General features: G+C 46.3%; 1 protein-coding gene and 1 long non-coding RNA gene across 3 annotated transcripts in view; one reads left to right on the top strand and one right to left on the bottom strand.

Annotated features, from left to right (window-relative positions):
• Window positions 1-5,105: 5,105 nt before the first annotated feature.
• On the bottom strand, window positions 5,106-9,246 carry LOC141173754 (uncharacterized). Its single transcript, XR_012252660.1, has 3 exons — window positions 9,131-9,246; window positions 7,678-7,814; window positions 5,106-6,645 (listed from the first exon to the last, which is right to left on the bottom strand). It is a non-coding gene; the product is annotated as an uncharacterized lncRNA (long non-coding RNA).
• The window catches only part of CD82 (CD82 molecule), a 43,856-nt gene continuing 27,705 nt past the window's right edge, over window positions 5,160-21,310 (top strand). The window contains exon 1 of one of the 2 annotated variants that reach the window (XM_073658161.1): window positions 5,160-5,314. The gene's annotated coding sequence lies outside the window, so the exon portion shown is untranslated. Of the gene's footprint in view, window positions 5,315-9,122; window positions 9,269-21,310 lie in introns of those variants that run through there. The other variant, XM_073658162.1, reaches the window with a different exon arrangement.

Genomic DNA, 21,310 nt, shown 5'->3' with positions numbered 1-21,310 from the left:
AGGAGTCTTGAGGAGGATAGAGCAGTCTGTTGGGGAGAGAGGAGTCTGGAGGAGGATAGAGGAGTCTGGTGGGGAGAGAGGAGTCTGGAGGAGGATAGAGGAGTCTGGTGGGGAGACAGGAGTCTGGAGGAGGATAGAGGAGTCTGGAGGGGACAGAGGAGTCTGAAGGCGGACAAAAGAGTCTGGAGGAGGATAGTGGAGTCTGGAGGAGCATAGAGGAGTCTGGAGGGGACAGAGGAGTCTGAAGGAGGATAAAAGAGTCTGGAGGAGGATAGAGGGATCTGGAGGAGGATAGAGGAGTTTAATGGGGAGAGAGGAGTATTGAGGAGGATAGAGCAGTCTGTTGGGGAGAGAGGAGTCTGGAGGAGGATAGAGGAGTCTGGTGGGGAGAGAGGAGTCTGGAGGAGGATAGAGGAGTCTGGTGGGGAGAGAGGAGTCTGGAGGAGGATAGAGGAGTCTGGAGGGGAAAGAGGAGTGTGAAGGAGGACAAAAGAGTCTGGAGGAGGATAGATGAGTCTGGAGGAGGATAGAGGAGTCTGGAGGGGAGAGAGGAGTCTGGAGGAGGATAGAGGAGTCTGGTGGGGAGAGAGGAGTCTGGAGGAGGATAGAGGAGTCTGGTGGGGAGACAGGAGTCTGGAGGAGGATAGAGGAGTCTGGAGGGGAGAGAGGAGTCTGAAGGCGGACAAAAGAGTCTGGAGGAGGATAGTGGAGTCTGGAGGAGGATAGAGGAGTCTGGAGGGGAGAGAAGAGTCTGGAGGAGGATAGAGGAGTCTGGTGGGGAGAGAGGAGTCTGGAGGAGGATAGAGGAGTCCGGAGGGGACAGAGGAGTCTGAAGGAGGATAAAAGAGTCTGGAGGAGGATAGAGGAATCTGGAGGTGGATAGAGGAGTGTAATGGGGAGAGAGAAGTCTTGAGGAGGATAGAGTAGTCTGGTGGGGAGAGAGGAGTCTGGAGGAGGATAGAGGAGTCTGGAGGGGACAGAGGAGTCTGAAGCAGGACAAAAGAGTCTGGAGGAGAATAGAGGAATCTGGAGGAGGACAGAGGAGTCTGGAGGAGGATAGAGGAGTCTGGTGGGGAGAGAGGAGTCTGGAGGAGGATAGAGGCGTCTAGAGGGGACAGAAGAGAATGAAGGAGGACAAAAGAGTCTGGAGGAGGATAGAGGAATCTGGAGGAGGATAGAGGAGTCTGGAGGGGAGAGAGGAGTCTGGAGGGGAGAGAGGAGTCTGGAGGAGGATAGAGGAGTCTGGAGGAGGATAGAGGAGTCTGGAGGGAGAGAGGAGTCTGGAGGAGGATAGAGGAGTCTGGTGGGGAGAGAGGAGTCTGGAGGAGGATAGAGGAGTCTGGAGGAGGATAGAGGAGTCTGGTGGGGAGAGAGGAGTCTGGAGGGGGATAGAGGAGTCTGGAGGGGAGAGAGGAGTTTGGAGGGGAGAGAGGAGTCTGGAGGAGGATAGAGGAGTCTGGAGGAGGATAGAGGAGTCTGGAGGGAGAGAGGAGTCTGGAGGAGGATAGAGGAGTCTGGAGGAGGATAGAGGAGTCTGGTGGGGAGAGAGCAGTCTGGAGGAGGATAGAGGAGTCTGGAGGGGAGAGAGGAGTCTGGAGGGGAGAGAGGAGTCTGGTGGGGAGAGCGGAGTCTGGAGGAGGATCCCGGAGTCTGGAGGAGGATAGAGGAGTCTGGAGGAGGGTAGAGGAGTCTGGAGGAGGATAGTGGAGTCTGGAGGAGGATAGAGGAGTCTGGAGGAGGGTAGAGGAGTCTGGAGGGGACAGAGGAGTCAGAAGGGGACAGAGGAGTCTGGAGGGGACAGAGGAGCTTGAAGGAGGATAAAAGAGTCTGGAGGAGGATAGAGGAATCTGGAGGAGGATAGAGGAGTCTAACTGGGAGAGAGGAGTCTTGAGGAGGATAGAGGAGTCTGGTGGGGAGAGAGGAGTCTGGAGGAGGATAGAGGACCTGGAGGGGACAGAGGAGTCTGAAGGAGGACAAAAGAGTCTGGAGGAAGAGGATAGAGGACTCTGGAGGGGACAGAGGAGTCTGAAGGAGGACAAAATAGTCTGGAGGAGGATAGAGGAATCTGGAGGAGGACAGAGGAGTCTGGAGGAGGATAGAGGAGTCTGGTGGGGAGAGAGGAGTCTGGAGGAGGATAGAGGCGTCTAGAGGGGACAGAAGAGAATGAAGGAGGACAAAAGAGTCTGGAGCAGGATAGAGGAATCTGAAGGAGGATAGAGGAGTCTGGAGAGGAGAGAGGATTGTGGAGGAGGACAGAGGAGTGTGGAGGAGGACAGAGGAGTGTGGAGGAGGACAGAAGGGCCTGGAGGGGACCGAGGAGTCTGGAGGAGGGCAGAGGGGTCTAGAGGAGGACAGGGGAATCTGGAGGAGGACAGTGGAGTCTGGGGTAGGACAGAGGAATCTTGAGCGGAGAGAGGAGTCTGGAGAAGGACAGAGGAGTCTGGAGGAGGACATAGGAGTCTGAAGGAGGACAGAGGAATCTTGTTGAGGACTAAGGAGTTTGGACGGGATATAGGAATCTGGACCCTGCGGTTTGGCGTCTGTTTATGGCGTTGTATTGCGGATAGAATTTCCCCTAGAGGCATCAAATGACTCCATGAGACAGCATCTGATTGGACATGTCCGCGTGTTTTTTTTCTGTAAGATCTTATATTGTTTGACAGAAGAAATCTCCATGTGCCTGAATAAGAAACAGAGGTAAAACCTCTATCCACTCATCAGACCCCCTTCTTCCCCCTTTACATCCTGCTCTGATCATTCCCTCTTAATTCACTGGTAAAATTGACCTTCAGAAATCCAGAGATGAGACCATTATCAACTTCACTGAGAGATCAGGTTACAGCTCCTGCCCATAGAAGTCTTTTGAGATACAGGAAGGAGGAAGCAACTGCCGAGAAGGAGGCAGAGACACACACAGACACTTACAGACACTTTTTGAGGTTAGTTTTCTCTCTCGCCCCATGCCAGAATAATATCTACACTCCTCAAAATTCTGCAATTCTATATTACAAAAAGAGCGAGGGCGCACCACCAGTAGATGTGAACTAACAAAGGGTGCTACATCAAGCAGAGAATGAAGGTGCATGTAACAAGGAGAAAAAACACTCTGCATGTGGATGTGCACACCTCATATAATATACAATACAAAAAGGTTTATTGAAATCACAGAAAACAACATTAAAAACATTTAAAAACCAACAAATGGTAAATCGAGCCTCCCCAAGCTACATTTATATTGCAGCCTCCATGAGGCAATAATATGGTAAGTAGAGATCCCAGCTATGTAGACATATGAACAACAATGGTTATTGTATCACCATGGAATAAAGCAGATATGTCGCAGGAATGGACACAGTGTCGGCTATAGCCACATTAATCCACCAAATATATTGCAGCCTCCATGAGCCAATAATAAGGTGCACAGAGATCCCAGCCGGCATCCCCTGATGAAGCCGTGAGCTATACGGCGATACGCGGGGGGTTCTCCCTGCATCCTCTCTCCTCTCATCTCTACTTATCATATTATTGGCTCATGGAGGCAGCAATATATTATAATAATAATATTTATTTTTATATAGCACCAACACGTGAATAAATGTGGCTTGGGGGAGGCAACATCTATCATTTGTTAGTTTTTAAATGTTTAAAATGTTGTTTTCTGTGATTTCAATAAACCTTTTTGTATTGTATATTATATGAGGTGTGCCCATCTACAGGCAGTGTCTTTTTCTCCTTGTTACATGTATCTGCAATTCTGACACTTTCCAGCAGAAGACGCCAGTGACTGAAAACAGGCTGAGAATAGAAGATAGGCGAAGATAGGCGAGCGGTCTGTATACTGAGCACATCCCATACACCCCATCATGGATATCTGACATAGTAACATAGTGACGTCCCGCACACCACCAGATAATACCTGTAATGTTCTGCTGCCTCAAGAAACGAATGTTTATTCTTACATCTAGAACATTCACATTCCTGTACAGTGAGAGAAATAGCGGCCAGGTTACATTTCATTATCTATATCTATCTATTATCTATCTATTATCTATCTATCTATTATCTATCTATTATCTATCTATCTATTATCTATCTATTATTTATCTATCCATTCACTTTTCTTTCTTTTCTCTCTCTCAGAAAAGTTCCCACCGCTCTGCTGACCCCATAATTGCAGAGTACAGACCACCTCTGGTATCAGTACAAACACTGCGCCCCCGCCAGGAGCTTCATGACTGAGCAGCCGCCTGCAGCCGTACATCACCAAGCACAATGCCGAGCGTCGGATGGAGTGGTGTAAAGCCGCCACCACTGGACTGTGGAGGAGACATGTCCTGTGCAGTGACGGATCACACTCCTCTATCTGCGTCTGATGGAGGAGTCTGGGTTTGGTGATTCCAGGAGGACGTTACCCCCTGACTGCATTGTGCCCCCTGTACAGATGGTGGAGGAGGATGATGCTCTGGGCTGTTATCAGGGGGCGGCCTTGACATTTTTGCTCCAGTAAAAGGTTTAGTCCAGTGTAATGTAGACAGATAAATGTAATTTCAAAAATACAAATTCTTCCCTTTCACAGAAATAATAGGATTTATTATTATTATTATTTATTTCTAGAGCACCATTGATTCCATGATAGATGGTAACTTCTATACCGGTGGGATCCATTCGCTGCGGTGCGGGGCATTAAGCGGGGACATTTGAGCCCCTGTGCTCAGGTTGTATACGGTGGGTGATCAGTCATGTTACAGCACCAGTATTATGGAGGAGATTTTGCAAAATACCATCGGGAAAACCTTCCTTGCACTGGAGATTTATAACCCATCAATCTCTGCAGCAGAATTAACTTTTTGCAATGCAAAAAATGAAATGTGCAGCAAATCCCGTAACTCTCAGCACATACGTCCCGTGCGCGCGCCTCTACTGTTACTGCTGGCGATGTAACACTGCGATCTTATGTTGCGCCACCAGTTACAATGAAGTCTATAATAAATGAAGAATAAATAAACTATAAAACTTGCTGAGCAACAAACAGCACAAGGACTGCGCCAGTTTTCATCCCTCACCCCCTAAACAGGTGCCCCTGCAGTTCAGACAGCTCTGCCCCCTACTGGTCTGACAATGTATAAAGTGTTAACTCATTGTAATTCACGGTCTGGCCGCCACGTGGCGGCAGAGCGCCCTCTCCTGCAGTCACTGCAGCTTTGGACTCTGAATCACTCAGAAAAGTTTTCTCAGAGCAGCTGCTGGCGGCTTCCAAGCAGGATCTCAGGCAACAGGAGGGTCGGGAAGGCTGAAAACTCGCTGAGAAACCGAGGTAAGCAGGGAGGGAAAGTAGCAAGAGGTGCAGAGCCCCCCAAGAACCCACCAAGTGCTACAACAGGGGGAGAGGGGGATGGGAGGGTTTAAAGGGACACTTCCTTTTCTAAGTATCATAGTCTCTACATGCTCACCCCTGCTCCCTGCATTCATTCCACATGTGCTGCTGGCCATATGCACCTGACTGAGTCAGGGACAGGTCACCATGTTCCCAGCACTGGTTGTCTATGGAGCCTTCCAGCCAGTGGTGCTGTGCTGCCAGGACACGTCTGCAGTCCCTGCTGGATCAGATCTGTGCTGTGTGTGCTGCTGGGACTGTGCAGGCTAACACACAGATACAGCAGAGCCGAGTTTGTCATCAGGTTAAACTCCTGATCTGTTCTTGTCTTGCCTTTCTTAGAGGGTGCGAAGGGTTTTCTTACAGCCTTTGTAGATTGTAAGCTCTTGCGAGCAGGGTCGGCATTATTTTTGCTTTAATTACTGTTACTGATGACTATTGTATATGTACCTCTGAATTGTAAAGCGCTGCGGTTTATGTTGGTGCCATATAGAGATTATGATTACAGCCGTGATGTGGATTAGCACAGTTAGAACTTTTTTGTTGGATTTTATGATGTACAAAGTCCCATCTCTGCTACATCTGTGTTTATATACACAGGGGAGATGTAGCAGAGCTGACTTTCTACACTCTAAATATATGAAAGTTTGATTGAATCTCATTATACAGATGTAGCAGAGCTAATTGTGGCCATCTAATCCTCGCATCTTTGTATGTAACTCGTGTATCGGCCCCCTCCCAAAAGTGACCCGGATTATTCCTCCAGTGGCTGATTTATTTCTGGGAAGTTCTCTGATTTTAAAGGGGGTTTCCAACCTTACACTATCATGGGAGGGGGTCTCCGCAGTGCGACTTTGAGATCTAAGACTGGAAGTCTGTGTCATGGAGAGAAGTGATATTAATATTGGGGAGTTCTTGAGTGGGGAAAACCCCGTACTTGTGACCTGAGTGGGCTGGTGGATGATGTCACAGGGATGGAAAACCCCTTAAAGAGTAATGCACTGCTGGAAAACCTTTGGCATGAGAGTGAGGGTCCGGCTGGTGAGACCCCTGTGATCGCTAAGGCTTGATTCAAACGTCAGTAATTTTTCTTGTACATAACCCTTTTCTCTGGTGTCGTCTTTGTGTCCATCACAAATGAAAAAATGAATCTGTAAATCTTCTCCCGTCCGCTGCAGCGTTCGTTTCGGGCCGCACTGATGTCGTCCATGTGCTGTCCGCGACTTTTCATGGATCCTTAAACCCGAATGAGTGACTTTGATCTGTGACTCCTATCAAAAATTGGACATATCACTGTGATTTTTGCATGGACACATGGTCAGCCAAAAAACATGGACATATGAGCATCCCCCCCCCCCCCCGACGGGCTATGACGGGAGCCCCCCCCCCTCCACCGGCGGGCTGTGACAGGAGCGTGTTCTGTCTGTGTAGCTCTTACGTCCCAATTAGGTCCTAGTGATCTGGGGGTCTCCGCACTGATCAGGAATCCTTTTCTCTACAACTTATCTTAAAACTTTTCTAGAACTTTTAGCCAATAACTTCTTTCCGTCAAATCTAGACCATAATCTTCTGCACTTAGGAAGCACCAGACTATCAGATCTCGGAATCTGCAGCGCTTCTTCTTCCTGTGCCGTCCTTTGATCCTTGTCTTGTAAAGTTCCCACTTATTTTACATCTTTCTGACTGATTTAGGGACCCATACGCTTTATATAGTTCTTGGCTGATGGTTCGGGCAGCCGTCGTCCCTCCCGATTTCCCCCATTCATATTTCCATTCACTCAGTATGATCATTAATACAAACGTTCTGGGCACATAGGCTGCTGCTGTTGTTCTCGGCAGCACAGGCGGCTGCTGCTGTTGTTCTCGGCAGCACAGGCTGCCGAGAATGATAAATTATAAATAAGCTTAAAAATCATTTCACTGGACGAAGGAGCATTTTTCTTGAACTTCAGGCAGGTGAAATTACATTGCCTAAAAAACCCCCCAAAAAAACCCAACTCATCGTTCTCGGCAGCATCACGTGCTGCAGAGAACAACCACCTATGTTCACTGAGCCATCTATTACTGATCAATCTGTGTGTATGGTGGTGCTGTCGGCCGGTCTAAGCTAGCTATTAAATAATCTGCTTACATTTAATGGACACGGGTCGGAGAATATAAATGCACCTGGAGATCAGAGAGTGGATGTCACCTATGGCTGGCTGATAATCTGGAACATTTGATAATCCGGCACTTGTCAGGTCCAGTGAATTATTAGCAGAATGACGCTGCGCTGTACAAGGTGCCATAAATTTAGTGGATACCTCTCGGCTGTAGCTTGTGATCCTCCTGGGGGAATAATTCGCGGAATTGCAGCAAATTCCTGGCCGCTCCCAGCCATGTCCTCAGGAATCATCCCACAGGTTGTGGAAGCGGGCTGAGGTCCCCAGAATGGGTCATACTAAAAAAAGAAATAATAAAAAAATCCAGAAATGAACATCAAACTATAATTGGCAAAATTCCTGTAACCCAGAATTACCGAGGGGGAGGGGTGGGGGTTCGGATCCTCTCCATATTGTAAACCCCATCAAAAATCTCCTAATCCAGCAGTCATGTCATTTTTCATCGTCTACACGAACTGGTGTGTGTTGTGTTTTTGTTTTTTATTCTCTTTTTTTTTTTTTTTTTATATACCTTTTTTTTTCTCTGCGCATTTGTTAATCTGCCATTTGTGAAGCATCATTCATGACAGATTAAATGAGATTACAGATTACTCTTCTTTTAGAATGATGCTGAACATGAAGTACAGTGAGAATCCTGTTAATCCATCATCTCGTAATCTAAAAAAGTTGTTGATCCGGCACTAAAAATCTAATGTAGAATTTCATATCCCAAGAAGTTTTTGAAGTTTCCTTAATAAGAAAAGTGTTTTTAGACTTTGTTCCTGAAACTTCTGGGACTGTCATACTTTTATACTATTGCTCACATTTCATCATGCAGCAGCTCCAAATTAATCTATTGAAGCGGATCTGCTCAAAAATCTATTTTGAAAAAAAAAAAAAAAAAATAGTTTCAAATACTTTTTGAAAACTTCTCCTATTAATTACAATGGGAAGTCCACATTTCTGTTCAGTAAGTTTTTATTTCCTGAGGTTGTGAAAATCTTGCTGCGGAAAATCCAGAAGTGTCATGTCACTTCTTTGATGTCGATTCCTCATGGAATCCGATCGAAACGTGAAAGTGTAAAGTCAAAAATCTACGAAAAAGAAAACTTCCAAAAACCGCATCAGATCTGAAAACTTTGTCAAAAAACTGATTTGGTGCCTTGAATTTCTGCCTTAAATTCCTCAGTGTGAACATATCCTGATGGAACTTTGCGAGGTTTTGTTGGCAATGATTGCCATTGGATACATCTATGGTGGTCACGCTGACACTATTCATGGTGTTGCTGTTGTCTCGGGCAGCTTTAGAGAACAGAAGAACATTTTGTACAAAGTTTTTCTACTTTTATTGCATTTTTACAAGTTTCCTTCTTCCTGAAATGCAAACATGAGAGATTAGATTGTGAGCTTCTGGTATCGGGGACTGATTTGATTGCAATCTGTGTACACTGCTACAGAACCAGACAAAGTTGACGGATGTCTGCAGCATTCTATAGGATCCTGTTATGGCGCAGGTCACATGTCCCAGTCTCTATAGGTGTAAATTGTCCTTCCGACCTTGGGTTCGTTGCCCCCCCTTTCCTGTTTACCTGTGCCGGGGAAGCCCAGCCCTTACCTGCGCCCAAGGCCCCGGTGTCTGGTTACACCCTGAGCAGCTGCAGCTCGACGCTACGAGGACGGACTCGTTTCTCTTTCATTTCTCGAAGCTTTGCCGGAGGAGAATCCACAATCACAGTTTTCCACTTATCTGCCGGTAAGACGAGTCTTTGACGCTGGGATGATTCATGACCCCATTGTCCTGACCGATCATGTTGCTGGCAGCGTCCGCTCTATAGGAGCTGTCATGGCGGCAGTGATGGCTGTCACTCTGCTTTCTTAGATATAACTTAGGGAGTACTGTTGATTTGTTTGCCATTCAAGGTTTGCGGCGAGAAAGCAACAAATGTATCCAGGGGCAAAACTATAGTGGGTGCAGGGGTTGTAGTCGCACCCGGGCCCTAGAGTCTAAGGGGTGCCCAAAAGGTCCATATGAGAAGACCGATACTATTAAAGACCTGTGATAGTTGAGACCTGCGTGTCTCTCCCGGTAATATAGGCTGGATGTGAGACCTGCGTGTCTCTCCCGGTAATATAGGCTGGATGTGAGACCTTCGTGTCTCTCCCGGTAATATAGGCTGGATGTGAGACCTTCGTGTCTCTCCCGGTAATATAGGCTGGATGTGAGACCTTCGTGTCTCTCCCGGTAATATAGGCTGGATGTGAGACCAGTGTTTCTCTCCCGGTAATATAGGCTGGATGTGTGAGACCTTCGTGGCTCTCCCGGTAATATACAGTGGAGAAAATAAGTGTTTGATACCTTCTGATTTTGCAAGTTTTCCCACCTACAAAGAATGGAGAGGTCTGTAATTTTTATCGTAGGTCACTTCACCTGTGAGAGACAGAATCTAAAATAAAAGCCAGAAAGTCACTTTGTATGATTTTTACAGACTTAAATTGCATTTTATTGCATGAAATAAGTATTTGATCTCCTACCAACCAGCAAGAATTATGAGTCTCACAGACCTGTTAGTTTTTCTTTAAGAAGCCCTCCTGTTCTGCACTCATTACCGGTATTACTTGCACCTGTTTGAACTCGTTACCTGTATAAAAGACACCTGTCCACCCACTCAATCACACTCCAACCTCTCCACCATGGCCGAGACCAAAGAGCTGTCCAAGGACACCAGGGACAAAATTGTAGACCTGCGTAAGGCTGGAATGGGCTACAGGACAATAGTCAAGCAGCTTGGTGAGAAGGCAACAAGTGTTGGCAGAATTATTAGAAAATGGAAGAAACACAAGATGACTGTCAATCTTCCTCGGTCTGGGGCTCCATGCAAGATCTCGCCTCATGGGGTAAAGATGATTCTGAGAAAGGTCAAAAATCAGCCCAGAACTACATGGGAGGACCTGGTCAATGACCTGAAGAGAGCTGGGACCACAGTCTCAAACATTACCGTTAGTAACACACTACGCCGTCATGGATTAGAATCCTGCAGGGCACGCAAGGTCCCCCTGCTCACACCAGCACATGTCCAGGCCCGTTAGAAGTTCGCTGGTGACCATCTGGATGATCCAGAGGAGGCATGAGAGAAGGTTATGTGGTCAGATGAGACCAAAATAGAACTTTTTGTTATCAACTCCACTCGCTACGTTTGGAGGAAGAAAGAGGATGAGTACAACCCCAAGAACACCATCCCATCCATGAAGCGTGGTGGGGGAAACATCATACTTTGGGGGTGCTTTTCTGCAAAGGGGACAGGACGACTTCACCGTATTGAAGGGAGGGTGGATGGAGTCATGTATCGTGAGATTTTGGCCAACAACCTCCTTCCCTTAGTAAGAGCATTGAAGATGGCTCGTGGCTGGGTCTTCTATCATGACAATGACCCGAAACACACAGCCAGGGCAACTAAGGAGTGGCGCCGTAAGAAGCATTTGAAGGTCCTGGAGTGGCCTAGCCAGTCTAGTCTCCAGATCTGAACCCAATAGAAAATCTTTGGAGGGAGGTAAGACTCAATGTTGCCTAGCGACAGTCTCGAAACCTGAAAGATCTGGAGAAGATCTGTATGGAGGAGGGGGCCAAAATCCCTGCTGCAGTGGGTGCAAACCTGGTCTAGAACTACAGGAAACGTCTGACCTGACCTTTATAGATTCTGTCTCTCAAAGGTGAAGTGTAGCTACAATAAAAATTACAGACCCCCCCCATTCTTTGTAGGTGGGAAAACTTGCAAAATCGACAGTGTATCAAATACTTATTTTCCCCACTGTAGGCTGGTGTGAGCCCTACGTGTCTCTCTCAGTAATATAGGCTGGATGTGAGCCCTACGTGTCTCTCTCAGTAATATAGGCTGGATGTGAGCTCTGTGTCCAATGCCTACAACATCTTTTTGACTTAAAACGAGTTGAACAGCGCATTTTATAGGTAGGGTGGCTGATCCATATGACCCATTCAGCGCTCCTGTGCCTTCGTCAGTAATGAGGCCTCCTCGCTATGTAGATCCTACCTCCATGACTTCCACTAATTAAAGGGAACCAGTCCGGATATTTCCTACTGAAGCAGGCTGTATAGGTCAAAGTACAACAATAAACATCATACCTATCTTGTAGTAATTCGACATGACAGCACTGAGAAATTAAACTGTGAAGCCATGTGCATTGTAGGCGTGTCTGTGCATTGGAGGTGTGTCTGTGCATTGTAGGCGTGTCTGCGCTCACAGTATTCACACGCCCCCAGTGCACTTTAATTTACCTGCAAGTTCAAAGCTCAATTTCTCACCGCTGGCACATCGGATTATTACAAGACTGGTATCATTGTTGCTGTTTATGCCCTTTTAAAAGTTTATTTTCTGTGTTCGCCTGTTTTCTTTTATGTTGGTCATTGTGGCTGAGGTTTGGGGTTTCCATCCAGATGTTGACGGCTGATTTATTGATTTACGACTTTTTAAAAAAAGAAAAAAAAAAAAACTTGCCCAAATCCGCTCCAGTCCCACCATGGAGTGACTTTTTGTATGCCTGAATTATTATTTTTTTTTTGTACCAATTTTGCAACTGTTCTACTCAACTAGTTGGTGGATTCACAAAGGCCCAAATCAGGGGGGACACACGGGACCAGGGCGATGAGGGAAGCGGCTGGAAGCAGGCGGAGGAAGCAGGACCCAAAGGGCAGAAGAGGGAAACGCAAGTCCGAGGCAGGAAGAAGAACCACAGGCGTCTTTGCTAGGAAGAGCGCACAGTATGAACAGAGTCCAATAACGGCTCATTAGGTTACTGCAATCAGTCTGATAATCCAGAAGGACTGAGGGTCTGCAGGGTCACAGAAGCTTTGCAAGATGTATGAATGGATGGTGGAGTGCTCCAAACAGCAAATAAACTATGATGTAACAGATACAATGTGGGGCACAGCAAAGGTGGCGGCCATGGTGGAAGGTCGCAGAGCCCGTCGCAGCCCAGACCGGTGCGTAACATCAACATTATAGTGGAAAATGAGACTTGGTTTTTGCAACTTTTTAGAGCAACAACTTAGACAAAAATAAAGATCTTTTTTGGTATTTGCACAAAATTTATGAAGCACGTGTCATTTTGATGAATTAAGCCCCCAAAATGTTATAGAATATCATAAGACAAAAAAAAAAGAAAAATGCAAATCGATTTATATTCAGAGAAGAGAGGAACAAATGAAAAACCTCTCCGGATTCAGGAGAACGGCAGCGTTTACTCCAGGTAATAAAAATTACAGGTTTGAGACAAGTAACAGATTCCCTTTAAAAAGTATGATCCATAAATCTATTATTCCACCAGTGATCGCCGCTCACAGATTTCCACATGGGGGAACATTTGTCATTTAATGTTTCATTGTTCCCGTGGTTTTGTTGCGAGGTCTCGGCCACCGGCTCTCACCTGGCGCAGGAATGTCGCCCGCCGCGCTGAGTCACCCCTCGCTGTCAGTGGGCGTCTTGTCTTCCTTTACAGTAAAACGTTTGTTACCTCAGCATCTTCAAGAGGAAATGGTTAGGACCGAAGATGACGCTACGTTGTGACACATTGTAGCAATAGCAGCTCAGTGTCAGTATAAAGCCTTGTACTTGTGCGGGAATGGAAACTATGTAACTTTAATGAACGTTCTACTCCAGTCACATCTAGAGCTGCAAACAAAACCACTGGATGTTTCATGTAAGCAACAACCTTGTCTCCCAATAATTGACTGAAGTCATATAAAGCTCCGTTATCTGGTGCACCGTGTTGTGCAGAATGATTTCCTACATCTTCCAACATTTAGAGCAGCGTTTATAGACCATGCAGCAGAATATGGGATTTGGGTATGAATGAAGTGTGACGTGCAGCTTCAGAGCTGAACTCCGCTTACAGTTCTACTACCTCCCCAACCTTATACATTGTCTGGAGTATAATACAGGATCAGTAATGTAATGTATGTGCACAGTGACTGCACCAGCAGAATAGTGAGTGCAGCTCTGGAGTATAATACAGGATGTAACTCAGGATCAGTAATGTAATGTATGTACACAGTGACTGCACCAGCAGAATAGTGAGTGCAGCTCTGGAGTATAATACAGAATGTAACTCAGGATCAGTAATGTAATGTATGTACACAGTGCCTGCACCAGCAGAATAGTGAGTGCAGCTCTGGAGTATAATACAGGATGTAACTCAGGATCAGTAATGTAATGTATGTACACAGTGACTGCACCAGCAGAATAGTGAGTGCAGCTCTGGAGTATAATACAGAATGTAACTCAGGATCAGTAATGTAATGTATGTACACAGTGCCTGCACCAGCAGAATAGTGAGTGCAGCTCTGGAGTATAATACAGGATGTAACTCAGGATCAGTAATGTAATGTATGTACACAGTGACTGCGCCAGCAGAATAGGGAGTGCAGCTCTGGAGTATAATACAGGATGTAACTGAGGATCAGTACAGGATCAGTAATGTGATACACTGTGAATACTGCAGATACTGAGAAATATTTTATTTGGTTTGTTTGGTAACTTAGTGATACAATATTTACCAATGTGTCTTCTTCGATGTGACAACTAGAATTACTTGTCTTGTACTTAGGGAACTTGTCTGACGTCTTTCGTTCTCGGTGAGAAACCTCTGAACCTAAATTCACTTTACCTGGTTTCCATTGGGCTTTGTGTAGAGATTCTCCCTTTATTCCTCCTCCTGATTTTGCATTTCTGCAGCCTTTGTGTTTGGCTCGGCAGGTACAGGACACTGCTGCACCTCTGATCACTCACAGGCTATGTGCCCACGATGCAGAAATGCTACGGATTTTTTCCTGAGCGTTTCTGCATGTCCCTGGCAGAAAAAAACGCATGCGGATGTGAAGCGTTCTTCACATGCATTTCCGCATGTGGATTGACAAGCGCTTTCCAAGCGACTTTTAGCATCACTTGGAAAGTGCTTGTCAACTTGGTCCCACTATATAAATCCATGGAAACGGCATGGATTTATATAGTGTGACTGAAAGAATGTTTAAAAATAAAAAAAATAAATCTATACTTGCCTTCCGATGGCCCCCGGTGTCTTGCTTCCCTCCGTTCTCCCTTGTTGGCAGATCGCGGTACACTGAAGGACCTGTCGCTTGACCCGTCACATGACTATGACGTCAGCGCAGATCCTCCAGTCCATCGCGAGCTACCGGCAAGAGAAGACAAGCACACCGGGGGCCATCAGAAGGTAAGTATAATATTTATTTTTTATTTTATTCTTTTTTTCACAGTTGCTATGGTACCCGGGTCCAGAGGAGAGTCTCCTGTCCTCCACACCCGGGTACCATCCGCACATTGAAATGCATGGAATGCGCATCCAGATATACAGTGATGCGGAATCCATGCGTTCCAATGCAACTCAATGGCGGCGAAAACGCAACGCTTCCACAAAATAATTAGTAGTGCTGCGTTTTTTTCCATAATGATAATCCACAGCATGTGCGCAGCTGAAACCACACACAGTGAAACAACTGAAAATATGTCTTATATTCTAGGTTCTTCATAGTAGCCACCTCTTGCTTTGATGACTGCTTTGCACACTCTTGGCATTGTCTTGATGAGCTTCAAGAGGTAGTCACCGGAAATGGTCTTCACTTCACAGGTGTGCCCTGTCAGGTTTAATAAGTGGGATTTCTTGCCTTATAAATGGGGTTGGGACCATCAGTTGTGTTGTGCAGAAGTCTGGTGGATACACAGCTGATAGTCCTACTGAATAGACTGTTAGCTGCTTTTTTCTTGCCAAAATACAAATTCTAAGTAAAGAAAAACGAGTGGCCATCATTACTTTAAGAAATGAAGGTCAGTCAGTCCAAAAAATTGGGAAAACTTTGAAAGTGTCCCCAAGTGCAGTTGCAAAAACCATCAAGTGCTACAAAGAAACTGGCTCACCTGAGGACCGCCCCAGGAAAGGAAGACCAAGAGTCACCTCTGCTTCTGAGGATAAGTTTATCCGAGTCACCAGCCTCAGAAATCGCAGGTTAACAGCAGCTCAGATTAGAGACCAGGTCAATGCCACACAGAGTTCTAGCAGCAGACACATCTCTACAACAACTGTTAAGAGGAGACTTTGTGCAGCAGGCCTTCATGGTAAAATAGCTGCTAGGAAACCACTGCCAAGGACAGGCAACAAGCAGAAGAGACTTGTTTGGGCTAAAGAACACAAGGAATGGACATTAGACCAGTGGAAATCTGTGCTTTGGTCTGAGGAGTCCAAATTTGAGATCTTTGGTTCCAACCACCGTGTATTTGTGCGACGCAGAAAAGGTGAACGGATGGACTCTACATGCCTGGTTCCCACCGTGAAGCATGGAGGAGGAGGTGTGATGGTGTGGGGGGGCTTTGCTGGTGACACTGTTGGGGATTTATTCAAAATTGAAGGCATACTGAACCAGCATGGCTACCACAGCATCTTGCAGCGGCATGCTATTCCATCCGGTTTGTGTTTAGTTGGACCATCATTTATTTTTCAACTGGACCTTGACCCCAAACACACCTCCAGGCTGTGTAAGGGCTATTTGACCAACAGAGAGAGTGATGGGGTGCTACGCCAGATGACCTGGCCTCCACAGTCACCAGACCTGAACCCAATCGAGATGGTTTGGGGTGAGCTGGACCGCAGAGTGAAGGCAAAAGGGCCAACAAGTGCTAAGCATCTCTGGGAACTCCTTCAAGATTGTTGGAAGACCATTTCTGGTGACTACCTCTTGAAGCTCATCAAGAGAATGCCAAGAGTGTGCAAAGCAGTCATCAAAGCAAAAGGTGGCTACTTTGAAGAACCTAGAATATAAGACATATTTTCAGTTGTTTCACACTTTTTTGTTAAGTATATAATTCCACATGTGGTAATTCATAGTTTTGATACCTTCAGTGTGAATGTACAATTTTCATAGTCAAGAAAATGCAGAAATTTCTTTAAATGAGAAAGTGTGTCCAAACTTTTGGTCTGTACTGTATATTTTTTATTTTACCATCCGCACATTGAATCGCTTAATATCCGTACGTGCACATGTAGTGATGCGGATATTAAGCGATTCAATGCAAGTCAATGGGGACGAAAACGTTGCGATTCCGCAAAATAATTGGTAGTGCTGCGGATTTTTCCGCAATGATAATCCGCAGTGGAAATTTCCGCAGCATGTGCACAGCACATGCGGATTATCATTGGGGAACATGGCAGACCTTCTACCAAGTGTTTTTTAAGCGTTTCTGCAGCGAAATTGCCGCTGCGGAAAGGCTTAAAAAACGCATAGTGGGAACACAGCCACAAAGGGAAGATGTTAACAATAAGGCTGTGTGCCCAGTATGCGTTTGGAAGGTAAGTATGATATTTATTTTTTACCATTCTTTACGGTCACACTATATACTGTAAATCCATGCTGGTTGCATATAGTGTGACCAAGTTGTCAAGCACTTGTGAGTGATGCTAAAATCGTAATGTCCCTGGCAGGAAAAAACGCTTGTACAATCCGCATGTGTTTTTTCTGCCAGGGAGATGCAGAAATGCTCAGGAAAAATTCAGAGTATTTCTGCATCGTGGGCACATAGCCAGAGAGCATTGGGGAATTGCAGTTCCGTTTTATACAAACCTTGATTCCTCATTTGTCCACCATTATTTCACTACAGCATCATATTCGGCAAAAATCAGTTCTGGGGGCTATACTGATTATTTTCACATATTTTGGGTTCCTTTTTTAAAGGTTGTTCTCAACCATGTTTTCTACTTTACACGTATTTCGATGGATTTCTTGTTAAATGTAAGGCCAGGTTAGTAGCCCATGACAGTGGATCACAATTTGCTCCGGTATGACGGAGTTGCTCTTTAAGCATTCCCGGTAGACTGCCATATATTCTACTTCTCTTGGTTAGATACAATGTTACAACATTAAAAGGGAAAGTTAATGACGAGAGAGATGGCACTGGCCTATCGGAATGCCGTTACTTTCTCCCCACCCGCGGACCCTCTGATGGCTTTGGCTGACCCTTGGATCCTGTTTTCCATCCTGCAGATGGGATGAGATTCCAGATTCATATTCCATTAAAAACTGAAGCCAGGAACCGATGAGTGAGACGAAAGGTGCGGACAAAATATTACACCAGGCGACTTCTCTAAAACTCCACACATTCCAGTTTGAGACCCACCCCCCCAGGAGTTTTCCAGATTAATGTGAGTTAGGGGGAGTCGGGGGTGGGAGTGTCTGCTTTGGAAAAGACGCTAAATGCACTAATTAGGACATAATAGTGTAATAGGGTGAAAGATCACATATTTTTTTTATTTTTTTTTCAAAGCCAGCAAGGGAAACCATTGCAAAGAACTGCTGCCCCTCTAGTAATGGACCAGAGTCATCCTGGTTCACTGCGGATATGGCCGGTGTCAGGGGCATAGCTATGGTGATCTGGCTGCTCGGTATTGGGGGCATAGCTATGGTGATCAGGTTGCTCTGTCTCAGGGGCACAGCTATGGGGATCTGGTTAGCAAGGCGTCGGAGCACAGCTGTGGGGATCTGGTTGGCAGGCTTCGGGGGCACAGCTGTGGGGATCTGGTTGGCAGGCGTCGGGGGCACAGCTGTGGGGATCTGGTTGACAGGCGTCGGGGGCACAGCTGTGGGGATCTTGTTGGCAGGCGTCGGGGGCACAGCTGTGGGGATCTGGTTGGCCGGCGTCGGGGGTACAGCTGTGGGGATCTAGTTGGCAGGTGTCGGGGAGCACAGCTGTGGGGATCTGGTTGGCAGGCGTCGGGGGTACAGCTGTGGGGATCTAGTTGGCAGGTGTCGGGGAGCACAGCTGTGGGGATCTGGTTGGCAGGCTTCGGGGGCACAGCTGTGGGGATCTGGTTGACAGGCGTCGGGGAGCACAGCTGTGGGGATCTGGTTGGCAGGCTTCGGAGGCACAGCTGTGGGGATCTTGTTGGCAGGCGTCGGGGGCACAGCTGTGGGGATCTGGTTGGCCGGCGTCGGGGGTACAGCTGTGGGGATCTAGTTGGCAGGTGTCGGGGAGCACAGCTGTGGGGATCTGGTTGGCAGGCGTCGGGGGTACAGCTGTGGGGATCTAGTTGGCAGGTGTCGGGGAGCACAGCTGTGGGGATCTGGTTGGCAGGCTTCGGGGGCACAGCTGTGGGGATCTGGTTGGCAGGCGTCGGGGGCACAGCTGTGGGGATCTGGTTGGCCGGCGTCGGGGGCACAGCTGTGGGGATCTGGTTGACAGGCGTCGGGGAGCACAGCTGTGGGGATCTGGTTGACAGGCGTCGGGGAGCACAGCTGTGGGGATCTGGTTGGCAGGCGTCGGGGGCACAGCTGTGGGGATCTGGTTGGCAGGCGTCGGGGGCACAGCTGTGGGGATCTGGTTGGCAGGCGTCGGGGGCACAGCTGTGGGGATCTGGTTGGCAGGCATCGGGGGCACAGCTGTGGGGATCTGGTTGGCAGGCGTCGGGGGCACAGCTGTGGGGATCTGGTTGGCAGGCATTGGGGGCACAGCTGTGGGGATCTGGTTGGCAGGCGTCGGGGGCATAGCTGTGGTTGGCACATGTGCTGGACATCAACAAGCTACTTTGCCTTGGTCACAAATTCACTCACAATATTCAGATACTGGGACACAGAAGCAAACTGAATCTTTACCCCACGGTGAAGAAGAGCCTAAGATGTATCTAGAGTCAAAACCAGAGATGAACTCTAAACCTATAATACATATAGAGAAAATGTCCTTTAGTCTGGCACCTGATAATTTAGAAGTCCTGATATTCTGTTATATCCCCATGACTACAATACATCAGCCGCATTGACCTCTGTGACCTCGTAATGGTTTTGTACAATGTTTCCAGTCTACAAAAAATATCCGCTCATGATTGATACATGTTTACATTTGAAACAATTATAGAAAACTTCCAAGTTTGAGAAGTTTTGCTTTCAGGTTCTGGATGTTTTCTTTCATTATCAGGAAGCTGAGATGTTTTATAATGATTAAGCATTAATTTAAAAAATATATATATATATGGAAAATTCCTTAAGTTCATTATAATTCTGTGGACTGGTGGAAACAATGATTTCTATAAGGTTACCGGAGTCTCCTAACAGTAAGACCCCATCAGCTTCTACTTTGGTACCCTGTAGTCTCAGACCTCCTTAAAACAACAAGGGAAATGATGCTTGATCCTTCTAGATGGTGAGAGTTGTAGTTCATTCCTGGAATGTTTAGGGTAAATATTTCCGACTTTGTTGTAATCGGAATCCTATAAATGGCTGCTGCCTTGTATTGCTCATGCCATGCCCTTCTACATTGTTAGTGCTGTGGAGGAGGCACCATGCCAGGGCCGAATACCTCGGTGCAGGGTGTGTTACTTCACATCTAAATTTATCGTTAGAATGATAATTATATGTAAACACTTCCTGCCACAGATGGGCATTATGTTGATATCTAGGGAGTTGAAGTGTTAATTCTGAGGTCTCATTTTAATAAAACCAAAAATACAAGTTGATTTCCTTAACTTCTTTTCATATTGAGCTTTTGTTCTATGCTTTCAGCTATTTTATTAACTAAGGATGAAGTCTAATTTTCAGGTTAACGTTTGGGATGGGGACATATTTGCTTATATAGAGGTGACCGACCACTCGCCATAAATATGTAATTTCATTTTTTTTTTAATGTTGAGTAATTGTCGCTGTTCTCCTGAATCCGACATAGTTTTTCTTGTGTCCCTGCGCCTCTCCATTCCTGAGATATGGCCCTTTTATTTCCTGTAGCTTTTTTTTTTTTTTTAAGTCAAGTAGGCGTGGTCCTCAAGAATACACCCAGAGAGAAGAGCTGGAGAGCCCGCCCTCTTGACTAATAAGACTAGATTTATATAGAGGGAAGTTGGCACCGTATCTCAGGAACGGAGGGGTGCAGGAACAAAAGAAAAATATCGCCGGATTCAGGAGAACAGTGGCATTTACACCAGGTAAGAATAATTACATATTTATGCATTGTGACAGGTTCTTTTTTAAGGAATAATGAAGGATGTAGTATTACACTGATCCAATCGACTTGCACTGTGTGAACTTGTACATGGAATTTTAATACCTTATTTTCCCAGACATCCAGGAAAAAATGCTGATTGTGGAGGAGATCACTTTCGGACTTTTATAGAGAAATCTTGCACTTCACTTCCCAGCACGTCTCCGCCGCTCTCTGTACATCAGATGCATAATTGATCGGATATTAAGGTCTCACTTTAGGAGAGATTTTCCATTTCTGAGTCGGTACATTTAATCACTCTGCGGGCTGATAGTGGATATTTCGGCTGGAGTGGACGGCCGCGGCCTCTTCTGATCGGCTTTATAACAAGTCTGAAACTTTTCTTTCCACTATTCTGCCACAAAGGCGTGACAGGTCATATCGAAATAGTTTCCAAACAGCTGTAGTGCGAGTTGTCGGTGCCCCGGGCAAGGCGAGTATTGCACCAGCTAATCCTGGAATAATGAGTTGTAACTGCCCCATTAAAGCAAAATAAATGCCCCCTTTAAAGCAAATAGTGCCCCCTTAAAGCAAAGCTGGTGGGTCCTATGAGTTGGGAGCACCCGGCCATAAGACCAGGGCATGTAACTGCTCCGGATTTTCAGTGCTTGTGCCACCGCTGCTACTTTTCTATATTTTTGTTTCAAAAGTTTTCAGCCCTAATAAATTTGTACCTAAGGTGCATCACTGTCACCCAGTTCTCAAAGACAGATACATCCCCTAGGCTTGTACCATCTATTCAGCAATAATGGTCC

This window comes from Phyllobates terribilis, unplaced genomic scaffold (genome assembly GCF_046119375.1).
Source record: "Phyllobates terribilis strain yellow unplaced genomic scaffold, ASM4611937v1 Scaffold_13__5_contigs__length_258822181, whole genome shotgun sequence".
Taxonomy (NCBI): Eukaryota; Metazoa; Chordata; class Amphibia; order Anura; family Dendrobatidae; genus Phyllobates; species Phyllobates terribilis.
Note: the sequence above shows the minus strand (reverse complement) of the source record. Positions and strands in the feature narration are given on the sequence as shown.